This window comes from Anolis sagrei, chromosome 1, assembly GCF_037176765.1.
Source record: "Anolis sagrei isolate rAnoSag1 chromosome 1, rAnoSag1.mat, whole genome shotgun sequence".
In the NCBI taxonomy this organism is placed as follows: domain Eukaryota; kingdom Metazoa; phylum Chordata; class Lepidosauria; order Squamata; family Dactyloidae; genus Anolis; species Anolis sagrei.
In genome coordinates, this window is record NC_090021.1 from 331,837,954 (window position 1) to 331,852,663 (window position 14,710).

Genomic DNA, 14,710 nt, shown 5'->3' on the forward strand with positions numbered 1-14,710 from the left:
AAAACTACAATTCCCACAATTCCATAATATTACGCCATGACAGTTAAAGTGGGGTCAAACTGCATTCATTCTAGGTGCATCATGCAAAGGGTGGGAAAGAAAATACTTGGATGTACATCTCCATATGGAAATATCAATTTTCAGTCACTTGAGGTGGTTGGCACAACATGTCCCAGAAATCTATGTGTTTTTAAGACTCGCAATAACTTTCAGAGGGGAAAAATATTCATGGATCACTGCACATGCTCAGAAATGTACTCTGATTTAAATCAATGCACAATAAGTGCACAAATGGTGGGTATTAGAAAACATACACAAACATATGTACATTTTTAAAATGTGCACAAAAATGAGACACATTTCTATGAAGGAAAACACAAAGAGAGACTCTCCAGCCATGTAAAAATGGGAATTGATGAGAAATTGTCAATAGACATAGGACTACAAATCCCACCTAGCCAACATGGCCAGTGGTTGGGGGATGATAAGCATTACAATTCAAAACTGGGGGGTGTCAGCTTGCTTGGTCGTCTCTCCTTTAATTAACCCTGAGCAAGTTATTGGAAAAACCAATGTAGTCTAGTGGTTTGAGCATTGGATTACAACTCTGGAGGGTTCAAATCCCTTCTTGGCCCTGGAAACTCACTGGGTAATGTTGGACAAGTCACACTCTCTCGACCTCAGAGGGAAAGAAAGATAAACTCCCTCTGAACAAATCTTGACAAGAAACCCCATGTCAGGTTCTCCTTAAGGAAATGTCTCGAAGGCACACAATAACAGGAATGAATTTGTTGTACCTCGTAGTGCTGAATCAATCCACAAAGCGCCTCTCCGCAGTCTTTTCAGCAGCTCTAATGAGTTTCTCCCTTTGTACAGGTTCAGCTAGCATTGCTTCCCACGCAGGTCTGCTCAGCAAACACCTGTTCAAATGAATCCCAGAAAGAAGGTGGGGGAAGAAAGAGAGACACAGAGAGAGAAATATAGGAAAATGAGAGCTCTACCTGTGCTTCAGTGGAAGTATATCTTATAGAATCATACAGTTGGAAAAGGCTCCAAGAGTCATCCAGCCCAACCCAACTCTGCCATGCAGGAAAAACAATCAAGGTAAAGGTAAAGATTTCCCCTTGACATTAAGTCTAGTCATGTCCAACTCTGCTGGGTGGTGCTCATCTCAATTTCTAAGCCAAAGAATTGGCGTTGCCCATAGACACCTCCTAGGTCATGTGGCCAGCATGACTGCATGTAGCACCGTTACCTTCCCGCCGGAGAGCTACCTATTTACTTCAGCTACTCACATTTGCATGTTTTGGAACTGCTAGATGGGCAAAAGCTGGGGCTAATGACAGCAGCTCACCCTGCTCCGTGGATTCAGACTGCTGACCTTTTGATCAGAAAGTTCAGCAGTTTGACCTGCTGCAATCAAAGCACCCCTAAAAATGGCCAACCAACCTCTGCTTAAAAACTTCCAGAGAAGGAAAATCCACTATCGAACAGTTCTTACCATCAGAAAGTTTTTCCTAATGTTTAGGTGGAATTCCTTTTCCTGCCATGCTGGAACAAACAATGAAAGCACTCCTGACAGATGGCCAGACTCTGCTTCATAACCTCAAGAGAAGGAAGCTCCAGTATACTCCAAAGCAACATATTTCATTGCCAAATAGCTCTAATCTTCAGGAGTCGCCTAAGGGCTGAGAAGGGCGGTATACAAATATAGTAAATAAATATAGTAAATAAATGTCTAAGTTGAACCTCATATCCTGCAATTTGAATCCATTGCTTCATCTCTTAGTCTCCAAAGCAACGGAAAATAAGTTTGCCCCCTCTTCAATGTGACATCCTTTCAGATATTTAAATATGGTTATCTCCCTTCTCAGCCTTCTCTTCTCCAAGTTAAACATATCCAGCTGCCTCAGCCAGTCCACATTGAGCTTGACTTCCAGACCTCTAACCATTATGTTCAACTTTTTTGGACACATTATAGAAAGGTGACCATGGGCTAAACTGTTAGCTGCAGAAAATCTTGCTGACTGGAAGGTTAGCAGTTCAAGGAATGGGTCCTGCCATTAGCCCTAGCTTCTGCCTACCTAGCAGTTCGAAAACAATAATGTGAGTAGATCAATATGTACCGCTTTGGTGGGAGTTAATAGGTGCCCAGACAGACATGCCGGCAATTCGATCAGGAAGGCATCCTCAGACAACAGGTTCTTCAGCATGGAAAAAGGGACAAGAGCACCTCCCCATGGTAGGAATTGATCACAGCCTCCAGATGCCGGACATGGAAAGGCGGAAGCCTTTGCCTCTGTTTGTGTACTGTCTGCCTTTGTTGTTAATTGTATAATGGCACTGAATGCCATACATGTTTTTTGTAATCTGCTCTGAGTCCTCTTAGAGAAATAGAGCAGAATATAAATAAAGTATATTATTATTATTATTATTATTATTACTATTATTGCATATCCTTCTTGAATTGTAGTGCCCAGATTGGGATTTAGTGTCGTTCGAGATGAGGTCTGACCAAAGCGGGATATAGTGACTTCCCTCGATCTAGACACTATTCTCCTATTGATACAGCCTCTAGAACAGAGGTGGGTAATATATGTCCTCCAGCTACTTTTATACCATAGCTCCCAGCATTCCTTGCCATACAACCGTAACAGGTGAGGTCCAGAAAGAAATAGTTACCAAACTCCTTGTCTCATATGAACCCTTCCTTCAATCTCAAGCCTATTGATTTGGAAACACGTACCATCGATTACAATGGCACCACTTGAGTGTGGTTATTAGATCTGTCTGGAGAACATGAAGAAGAAAAAGCTGGATATGAATAATTGATACTAATTACAGAAGCCCAGGGACTGGGTCTGCAAACTATCATTCATTCTCCAATTTGGGAATGTCTATAAAAGAGCTCTAATGTGCATGCTTGACACAATGAAACGGCTTATAGTTTCACTAGATGGGTGAACAGATCATTCACCTCAATGATCCAAGAGTCTAGCCTTTTACCTTGGAACTCAAGAGATTGCCAGAAGTTTCAAAACAGAACAAAAAGTGTATTGTCGAAGGCTTTCATGGCCGGAATCACTGGGTTGTTGTAGGTTTTTCGAGTTGTGTGGCCATGTCCTAGAAGCATTTTATCTTGACTTTTCGCCTGCATCTATGGCAGGCATCTTTAGAGGTTGTGAGGTCTGTTGGAACTAGGAATATTGGTTTTATATATCTGTGGGAAGTCAGAGTGGGATAAAGAACTCTTGTCTGTTGGAGTTAGGTGTGAATGTTTCAATTGGCCACCTTGATTAGCATTTGATGGCCTGACAGTTTTTACGTGTTGCTTGTTACTGCCTGTGGGAATTCTTTGTTCAGAGGTGATTAGGTGTTCCTGATTGTTTCTTGTATGGAGTTCCCCTGTGTTTGAGTTTTGTTATTTATTTACTGTTATAATTTTAGAGTTTTTAAATACTGGTATTTCCTTTCTGTTGAAATTGTCCACATGCTTGTGGATATCCATGGCTTCTCCGTGTAGACATGATAGTTGTTAGAGTGGTCCAGCATTTCTGTGTTCTCAAATAATATGCTATGTCCAGGTTTGTTCATCAGGTGCTCTGCTATGGCTGACTCCTCTCAACAAAGGATTTTCCCAGGCAGTAACAAGCCATATCTAAAAACTGTCAGGCCAGCAAATGCTAATCAAGGTGGCCAATTGAAACATTCATAGAATCATAGAATCATAGAATCAAAGAGTTGGAAGAGACCTCATGGGCCATCCAGTCCAACCCCCTGCCAAGAAGCAGGAATATTGCATTCAAATCACCCCTGACAAATGGCCATCCAGCCTCTGCTTAAAAGCTTCCAAAGAAGGAGCCTCCACCACACTCCGGGGCAGAGAGTTCCACTGCTGAACGGCTCTCACAGTCAGGAAGTTCTTCCTAATGTTCAGATGGAATCTCCTCTCTTGTAGTTTGAAGCCATTGTTCCGCGTCCTAGTCTCCAAGGAAGCAGAAAACAAGCTTGCTCCCTCCTCCCTGTGGCTTCCTCTCACATATTTATACATGGCTATCATATCTCCTCTCAGCCTTCTCTTCTTCAGGCTAAACATGCCCAGTTCCCTAAGCCGCTCCTCATAGGGCTTGTTCTCCAGACCCTTGATCATTTTAGTCGCCCTCCTCTGGACACATTCCAGCTTGTCAATATCTCTCTTGAATTGTGGTGCCCAGAATTGGACATAATATTCCAGATGTGGTCTAACCAAAGCAGAATAGAGGGGTAGCATTACTTCCTTAGATCTAGACACTATGCACTATGCACTATTCACACTTAGCTCCAACAGTTAAGAGTTCTTTCTCCCACCCTGGACTTTCCACAGATTTTCCTAGTTTCCAACAGTCCTCACAACCTCTGAAGATGCCTGCCATAGATGCAAGCAAAATGTCAGGAGAGAATGCTTCTGGAACATGGCCACACAGCCAGAAAAACCTACAACAACCCAGAACAGAAAATGGTTGGGAGTCCACTTTGAATTTTGAGGTGGAAAATAGATGTCTTTGCCAAAGAGCACTGTAACCAATCAAAAAAGGTCAGTTGCCTCTTCTGAAAACTATTGATCTTTTCAGGGAGTGGAATAAAGGCAGACTGTAGTGTCTATAGAAGCCACAGGGTGAATTTACACTGTAGAATGAATGCAGTTTGACTTCACTTTAACTGCCGTGGCTCAATGCTATGGGATCCTGGGATTTGTAGCATTAGGTTCTTGTGGGGTTTTCGGGCTATATGGCCATGTTCTAGAGGCATTACTCCTGACGTTTCGCCTGCATCTATGGCAAGCGTCCTCAGAGGTGACCTCATCTCTGTGGACGCTTGCCATAGATGCAGGCGAAACGTCAGGAGTAATGCCTCTAGAACATGGCCATATAGCCCGAAAAAACCCACAAGAACCTAGTGATTCCAGCCATGAAAGCCTTCGACAATACATTTGTAGCATTCTTTGGCAGAGATCTTATACTGAACCATGGTGGTGTCAAACTGCATTCATGCACCCACAGACATCATGATATTTCTTTTCTCAGCTATTATCTTGGTGCTCTCCCATGCATGTCATCCGACCACAAAACAACCATCAAATGCAATACAAAATGAAATATAAAATGTCATGCCATCTAACAATACATGACATGCAAAATATGGGATGACATTTTATATCTGACAACTTATTAAAAAAGCATCGTTTTCGCCACCTGCCAAAATCAAGAATGATAAGGTGACAATGAAACCACCCTAGAGATGAATTTTATAATTTAATATCTCCAACCAGAAAAAGAATGCGTCAATTTAACAAAATGTGCATTCTAATGTGGCAAAGCACAATGGGAAATTCAGCAGCATTTAAATAATTTAAAGAAATTATTTAAGAGAGTCAGTATAGCATAGTGGTTTGGTAATCTGGAGACTAGAGCTTGAATCCCCATTCAACCATGGAAACCCAGTGGGTGATCTTGGGCAAGTCACAGTCTCTCAGCCTCATAGAATCATAGAATCAAAGAGTTGGAAGAGACCTCATGGGCCATCCAGTCCAACCCCCTGCCAAGAAGCATTCAAATCACCCATGACAGATGTCCATCCAGCCTCCGTTTAAAAGCTTCCAAAGAAGGAGCCTCCACCACACTCTGGGGCAGAGAGTTCCACTGCTGAACAGCTCTTACAGTCAGGAAGTTCTTCCTCATGCTCAGGTGGAATCTCCTCTCATGTAGTTTGAAGCCATTGTTCCGCGTCCTAGTCTCCAAGGAAGCAGAAAACAAGCTTGCTCCCTCCTCCTTATGGCTTCCCCTCACATATTTATACATGGCTATCATATCTCCTCTCAGTCTTCTCTTCTTCAGACTAAACATGCCCAGCTCCTTAAGCCGCTCCTCATAGGGCTTGTTCTCCAGACCCTTGATCATTTTAGTCACCCTCCTCTGGACACATTCCAGCTTGTCAATATCTCTCTTGAATTGTGGTGCCCAGAATTGGACACAATATTCCAGGTGTGGTCTAACCAAAGCAGAATTACTTCCCTAGATCTAGACACTATAATGTATTTATTTATTTTATTTACAGCATTTATGTTCTGATCTTCTCAACCCAAAGGGGAGTCAGAGCGGATCATAGAACACATACACAGCACATGCTGCTGTACACTGACCAGACAGGCAACTGTACATAGATAAAGATATATAGGCTGTCCCATCTTCGGCATCTTGGAGGCTATGCTTGGTTCCAGCTAGGGTCTGGACAACAAGCCCTGTGAGGAGCGATTTAAAGAGCCGGGCATGTTTACTTTGAAGAAGAGAAGGCTGAGAGGAGACATGATAGCCATGTATAAATATGCGAGAGGAAGTCATAGGGAGCTTGTTTTCTGCTTCCCTGGAGACTAGGACGCAATGGAACAATGGCTTCAAACTACAAGAAAGGAGATTCCACATGAGGAAGAACTTCCTGACTGTGAGAGCTGTTCAGCAGTGGAACTCTCTGCCCCGGAGTGTGGCAGAGGCTCCTTCTTTGGAAGCTTTTAAACAGAGGCTGGATGGCCATCTGTCAAGGGTGCTTTTAATGCAATTTTCCTGCTTCTTGGCAGGGGGTTGGACTGGATGGCCCATGAGGTCTCTTCCAACTCTATGATTCTACGGAACCTCCTTGCTTAATCAGTACCTATTTATTTACTCACATTGCTGTTTTTGAAACTGCTACGTCGGCAGAAGCTGGGCTAAAGGCCAGGAGCTCACCCTGACCCAGGCTTCAAACTGTCAACTTTTCAGTTGGTAAGATTTACTGCAGCTGGCAGTTAACCTGCTCGGCCCTAAATGAAACCCCCTGTGATTAAGGTCACCACAAGTCAGAAACTTGAAAGCACACAACAATAGTGGAAATAACTTATCATATGCATGTACACTACAGTTGATTAATTATTGATTTGAAAGACTGGTCAGCATATAGTACTGATTAATCACCAATAACGTCTTAAATCCTGTTGTCAGCCTTACTATGAATTGGAGCCATTGAATCAATTGAGCCTACCTATTGCTGCTGATTAAATGAATCTTGTGCCAACTATGAGTAATTCACAGGATTCCTGCCAATAATTAGATTTCTATGGCACTTTTTGACTTTTTAATGTGCATGCATGGTATGTCAATAATCCTTACGATAGCCCTTTATGAAGGTCATAGAATCATAGAGTTGGAAGAGACCTCATGGGCCATCCAGTCCAACCCCTGCCAAGGTGCAGGAAAATTGCATTCAAAGCATCCCCGACAGATGGTCATCCAGCCTCTGTTTAAAAGCCTCCAAAGGAGGAGCCTCCACTACACTCAGGGGCAGAGAGTTCCAGTGCTGAACAGCTCTCACAGTCAGGAAGTTCTTCCTAATGTTCAGATGGAATCTCATTTCTTGTAGTTTGAAGCCATTGTTCCATTGCATCCTAGTCTTCAGGACAGCTGAAAACAAGTTTGCTCCCTCCTCCCTATGACTTCCTCTCAGATATATATACATGGCTATCATGTCTCCTCTCAGCCTTCTCTTCTTCAAGCTAAACATGCCAGCTCTTTAAACCGCTCCTCATAGGGCTTGTTCTCCAGACCCTTTATCATTTTAGTTGCCCTCCTCTGGTCATAGTCTTTGCTCCGTGTTTGTCTCTATATAGTTTATATATACACTATATATACACTGTGTGTGTATATGTGTGTATAGTGTTCTGGGTGTATATGTTGAATGTAGGCTGTAGCATCAAACACATGCATGTTCGTTCCATGTAGTCATGAAGGCATTAGCAAAGGGATCAGGATGGTTTAAATTTCATTTTCTGTTATGTAAAAGTTATTTATGGAGCTAGAATGAAAGCCAAAAAGGAAGTTCAGTCATAGTAATTATTTGAAATCTCAAATAAGTGTAACTATTTAAACGAACTCATGAAAATGTATGGAGTTTCACACGCATTGCTCAGTGAGGCCAGGGACACATGTATCAGCTGACACTATAAAATAGGAGAAATTGTGCCTATCCCTTCCATATTGGCACAGATTGGATAGGGAGCCATCTATATATAGAGGATTGCTTCATCGAGGGAGGAGGCTGTTTCGCATGGATGCAACAACTTTGGCAGCGTCTCCATGGTTACTATTCAGGACTTTCAAACACTCAACACTCAGCTTATTCTCCAACCTGGCAGCTTCTCAGAAGTGTTGCACTACAGATCCCATCATCTCCGGTTAGGATGGGTCTTTGTGCATGATGGAGTCTGTAGTCCAACCAATTTGGAAGGCACTAAAGTTGGGGAAACATTGGAACACTAGAAGACGCTGTAGAGCAGCGTTTCTCAACCTTCCTAATGTTGTGATCCCTTAATACAGTTCCTAATGTTGTGGTGATCCCCAACCATAACCTTGCTACATCATCACTGTAATTTTGCTACTGTTCTTAATCATAATGTAAATATCTGATATGCAAGATGTATTTTCATTCACTGGACTAGATTTGTCACAAACATCTGATATGCCCAAATTTGAATACTGGTAGGGTTGGTGGGGGGACTGATTTTTGTCATTTGGGAGTTGTCGTTGCTGGGATTTATAGTACAATCAAAGAGCATTCTGAACTCCCCCAACAATGGAATTGAACTAAACTTGGCACACAGAACTCTCATAACCAACAGAAAATACTGGAAGGGTATGGTGGGTGTTGACCTTGACTTTGGGAGTTCACCTACATCCAGAGAGCTCTGTGGACTCAAACAATGATGGATCTGGACCAAACTTGGTACAAATACTCAATATTCCCAAATGTGAACACTAGTGGAATTTAGGGAAAATAAATCTTGATATTTGGGAGTTGTAGTTTCTGGTATTTCTAGTTCACTACAATCAAAGTGCATTCTGAATCCCACCAATGATAGAATTGGGCCAAACTTCCCACACAAAAATCCATGACCAACCAGAAATACCGTGTTTCCTGATGGTCTCTGGTGACCCCTCTGACACCCTCTCGTGACCACCCGGAAGTCCTGACCCCCAGCTTGAAAAATGCTCTAGAGCTCTGGAGTGTCTGATACATTTTGACTAGGGGTGCATATTCAATATAGAATTAATGCCATTTGACACCACTTTACCTGCCATGACTCAGTGCTATTTTGGTTGTGTCAGGAGTGACTTGAGAAACTGCAAGTTGCTTCTGGTGTGAGAAAATTGGCTGTCTGCAAGGACGTTGCCCAGGGGATGCCCGGATGATTGTGAGAGGCTTCTCTCATGTCCCCGCATGAGGAGCTGGAGTTGATAGAGGGAGCTCATCCGCCTCTCCCCGGATTCGAACCTGCGACCTGCGGTCTTCAGTCCTGCCGGCACAGGGGTTTAACCCACTGTGCCACCAGGGACTCAGTGCTATGGAACCATGGGAGTTGTAGTTTTACAGAATATTTAGCCTTCTCTGCCAAAGATTACTGGTGCCTCTCCAAGCTACAACGCCTATTCTCCCATAGCATTGAATGATGACAGTTAAAGTAGTGCCAAACTACAGTAATTCTACAATATAAGTGCAGCCTAAACTATGAATTAGACCTCACACAAAGAAGAAAATCATTCATTTAAAGCTTTTTTCCTGTACCTTCATAGACTGAACTATCCACAGACTGAAAATATTCCAAAACGAAAAAGGAAATCCCAAAGCAACTGTTGATGTTGACATTTTATATAAGGCACACCATTTTACTATGCTATTTTATTTCATAGGTTAAAGGTAAAGGTTTTCCCTTGACTTTAAGTCCAGTTGTGTCCGACTCTGGGGGTTGGTGCTCATCTCCATTTCTAAGCCGAAGAGTCAGTGTTGTCTGTAGACACCTCCAAGGTCATGTGGCCAGCATGACTGCATAGAGTGCCATTGCCTTCCTGCCAGAGTGGTACTTATTGATCTACTCACATTTGCATGTTTTCAAACTACTAGGTTGGCAGAAGCTGGGGCTCATAGTGGAAGCTCACGCCGCTCCCTGGATTCGAACCTGCAACCTTTCAGTCAACAAGTTTAGCAGCTCAGCGGTTTAACCCACTGCGCCACTAGGGGTACCTGGGGCCCCCGTTTTTATTTCATACGACGTAAGTATCTATGGATTTCAGTATCCACAAAGGTCCTAGACTCAATCCCCAGCATATTGTGAGACACCGTTTACAGGCAGTTCCCAAGTTACAGATAAGATAGGTTCTGCAGGTTTGTTCTTAAACTGAATTTGTTTGCAAGTCAGAACAAGTACATTTTTAAGTGTAACCCAAGAGAGAGAGAGAGAGAGAGATGAGCGAGCTTTGAATTGCATAGAGAAGAATTTACACACCTGTGGAGCCCCCGGTGGCACAGTGGGTTAAACCCCTGTGTCGGCAGGACTGAAGACCGACAGGTCGCAGGTTCGAATCTGGGGAGAGGCGGATGAGCTCCCTCTATCAGCTCCAGCTCTTCATGCAGGGACATGAGAGAAGCCTCCCACAAGGATGATAAAAACATCAATTCATCCAGGCGTCCCCTGGGCAACATCCTTGCAGACGGCCAATTCTCTCACACCAGAAGCGACTTGCAGTTTCTCAAGTTGCTCCAGACATGACAAAAAAAACCCACTCCTGTGGTGTTTGTTTTGCTGTCTGTGCCCCTGTTCAGAAGATTTCACCTCACTTTTTGTCCATGTGAAAATTGGATTTTGGAAAATTTGGCTTGTTGTGGAAACAAGGACTGGTGATAAAGCTTCAGTGGAGACATCTTTTCCCCATGATAATAACTCTTCTAGGAGTGAATTTCCTTTCCGAGAGACAGATTTCTCTCACTTCCCGTTGACCCATCCCCATTCTTAACTATGAGTTGTATGTAAGTCAGATGTTTGTAATGCATGGAGTGCCTGTATTCCCTTTCAAATGACCTGCCAGCAATTTAAAACCAGACTACAAAATTAAAATAACCAGGAACAGCAGGATACATTGTGGAATTAATGTAGACACAATTTAATTGCAATGGCTCAATGCTACAGAATCAGGGGAGTTGTTGTTTGACAAGCTGTTTACCCTTTTCTGCCAGAGTGCTGGTACCTCACCAAACTGCAAGTCCCAGGATTCTATAGCCTTGAGACATGGCAGTTAAAGTGGTGTCAAATGGCATTCATCCTAAAGTGCAGATGCACCCTTATCTGCCGGATCTCAGGAGAGACAACCCTTAGGGCTTTTATTGTTTTGTGTCCCCAGAGAAGCTGGCTAGCATTGGACATTTATGCACCTTGAATGGAATGGAAGAGAACTGTAAAAGTAAAGATTTTTCCCTGACATTAAGTCCAGTCGTGTCCGGCTCTGTGGGTTGGTGCTCATCTCCATTTCTAAGCCGAAGAGCCAGCGTTGTCCATAGACACCTCCAAGGTCACATGGCAGCCATGACTGCATTGAGCACCATTACTTTCCCGCCCGAGTGGAACCTATTGATCTACTTACGTTTGCATGTTTTCAAACTGCTAGGTTGGCAGAAGCTGGGGCTAACAATGGGAACTCACGCCATTCCACAGATTCAAATCTGCGACCTTTTGGTAAGCAAGTTCAGTAACTCAGAGGCTCCATGAAAGAGAAGAGAAGTTGCCATCTCCTGTTCTTCCCATGCAGCAAAACGCCTTGGGAACTGAGTCCCTTAATGTTGCATTCCTGGTCCCCCAACCCATATGTTTGGGGTTGAAGAGAAGTACACCATGATAGACTGGAAAGCAGAATGCACTTTGCTTGAACTCAGAGGTGCCCTGTCCTTGCATTGGGAGGAGTAGCTCAGCGTAACACAGAAAAGCATGCACTGCATGGAAAAATAATCCCGCTTTCAAAGGTTTTGGCAGCTGCATGAAAGAGTTTCTGAGGCTTTGGAGAATGATTGTCCACCACAGATCTAAAGTAGTCAAATTTCTTAATATCTGTGCTCCATGTCCTAGTAATTCATACCCGACTAATATGAATAATATCGACCCTGATTCTAATTTCTTCCTCTCTGGCTGCATCTACACTGCATCTACACTATGTGGTCAGTGTAGACTCATATAATGCAATTCAATACAGTTAAACAAAGTGCAGCTCTCTATTCTGCCTCTAAATACAAGTTTTGATTTTTCCGTTGTTGGTTTTTTCCCCTCATTTCCTGAATTGTTGCTTCTTTTGATGTGTACAATAAAATATATTTAGAAATCCACTTCCTCCCTGTCTCCAAGCAAGCTTGGAATATGGGAAATGGGTGTGGTTCCTACATGCTCAGAGGTCCTCTCATTCATTGATTCGTGTTACCGCCGGGGTGACAAAATAAAACACCTAGCAAATCTATAGCTGTGATAACAACACACAAGTCTAACACATTGAATGCTGGTAGTTACCCCTAAAATAAATAGAAGGAACAAAATGAACAGAATGAAAATGGAAAGAAGGAAGAAAGGGTGATTTGTGTGTCATTTTTTAACACTAACCCATTCCAGGAGTTTTTGTGGATTACAATCCATTTCCGCAGATGCAACAGTAGAGTACAGTATTGAAGCCTCAGGCATGTAGATGCACAGTTAATAAATATATTATTGAAGGCTTTAATGGCTGGAATCACTGGGTTGTTGTAAGTTTTTTGGGCTGTATGGCCATGTCCTAGAAGCATTCTCTCCTGACATTTTGCCTGCATCTATGGCAGGAATCCTCAGAGGTTGTGAGGTTTGAGAATGCTTCCAGGACATGGCCCTACAACCCAAAAAACCTACAACGTTAATACGTTAAAGCAATATTTCTCAATGTATTGTCGAAGGCTTTCATGGCCGGAATCTCTGGGTTGTTGTAGGTTTTTTCGAGCTATATGGCCATGTTCTAGAGGCATTTCTCCTAACGTCAGGAGAAATGCCTCTAAAACATGGCCATATAGCCCGAAAAAACCTACAACAACTCAATATTTCTCAACCTTCCTAATTCTCCAACCCATTAATACAGTTCCTCATGTTGTGGTGACCCTCAACTATAACATTATTTTCGTTGCTACTTCATAACTGTAATTTTGCTCCTTTTATGAATGGTAATGGAAATATGCAGGGTGTATTTTCATTCACTGGACAAAATTTGGCACAAAGACCCGATATGCCCAAATTGGAATACTGGTGGTGTTGTGGTGGGCATTGATTCTGTCATTTGGGAGTTGTACTTGCTGTGATGTATAGTTCATCTACAATCAAAGAGCATTCTGAATTCCAACAACAACGGAATTGAACCAAATTTGGCACACAGAACAGAAAATACTGTAAGGTTTTGGTGGGCATTGACATTGAGTTTTGGAGTTATAGTTCACCTACATTCAGAGAGCACTCAAACAATGATGGATCTGGACCAAACTTGGCATGAATACACAATATGCCCAAATGTGAACACTGGTGGAATTTGGGGAAAATAGACCTTAATATGAGTGAGTTGTAGTTGCTGGGATTTATAGTTCACCTACAATCAAAGAGCATCCTGAACCCACCAACAATAGAATTGGGCCAAACTTCCCACACAGAACCCCCATAACCAATAGAAAATACTGTGCTTTCTGATGGTCTTTGGGGACCTCTCTGACACCCCCTCATGACCCCCCAGGGGTCCCGACACCCAGGTTAGGAAATGCTGCTCTAAAGACACCAGATCCCATATGATCTTTTGTGTATTTGATACATATTTTGTGGACGTATGTTTTAATATGTGTATTTTACAGAGTGTTTGTTTATGTTTTAGTAATGCTGTAATCCACCTCCAGCCATGAGGAGAGGTGGGCAAATAATAAAACTATTATTATTATTATTATTATTATTATTATTATTATTATTATTCAAGCTAAGCAGGATCAAACCTGATTAGTGCTTGAGTGGGAGACCACCAACAAATATCAGGTGCAACAAATATCAGGTGCTATAGATTTCATTTCAGAAGGGGCAATTGGCCAAACTGAGTATTTCTTGCCTAAGAAATCCCCACCAAATTCATAGGGTCAACATATATTGACAGGTGACTTGAAGGCATATAAATACATACAGAGGGGAGAGAAGAGGGTGGGCTTAGAGTTAGAGAGCATTCGAAAAAACCCACTTTTGGATCCGGATTCCTGAGATAAAAGTGAGTATAAGAAAATCGTCAACGTCATCATTTCAGTGCTAATCAAAACCCTTAAAAATACTGGCTTTGCCTAAACATCTGGGAACTAATACAGAGATCAGCAAAGCTAAGAAGTGGTTGAAGGCTTTCATGGCTGGAATCACTGGGTTGCTGTGAGTTTTCCGGGCTGTATGGCTATGTTCAAGAAGCATTCTCTCCTGACATTTCACCCACATCTATGGCAAGCATCCTCAGAGGTTGTGAAATCTGTTGGAAACCAGGTAAGTGAGGTTTATATATGTCCAGAGTGGGAGAAAGATCCTCTTGCATGCTTGAGGCAAGTGTGAATGTTGCAATTGACCGCCTTGATTAGCACTGAATGGCCTCTGCAACATCACCTCCCAACAAAGGATTCCCCAGACAGGAAGCAGCCAGACTTTGAAACTGCAAGGGCATTCAATGCTAATGGTCATACAGCCTGGAAAACTCACAGGAAACCAAAGTTAAGAAGTATTAAAGCAAAGGATAGTAGACTCTCTGTTAACTGGAACTCAAACAACAGGCAAAATTAAGTAAAACTTCATATTGCGTTCTCAAAG

General features: G+C 42.6%; 1 long non-coding RNA gene across 1 annotated transcript in view; it reads right to left on the reverse strand.

Moving 5' to 3' along the window:
- Positions 1 to 14,710, reverse strand: part of LOC132761803 (uncharacterized) — a 31,100-nt gene that overhangs the window by 15,806 nt on the left and 584 nt on the right. The window contains exon 2 of the long non-coding RNA XR_009629981.2: positions 798 to 920. This is a non-coding gene — a long non-coding RNA (uncharacterized lncRNA). The remainder of the gene's footprint in view (positions 1 to 797; positions 921 to 14,710) is intronic.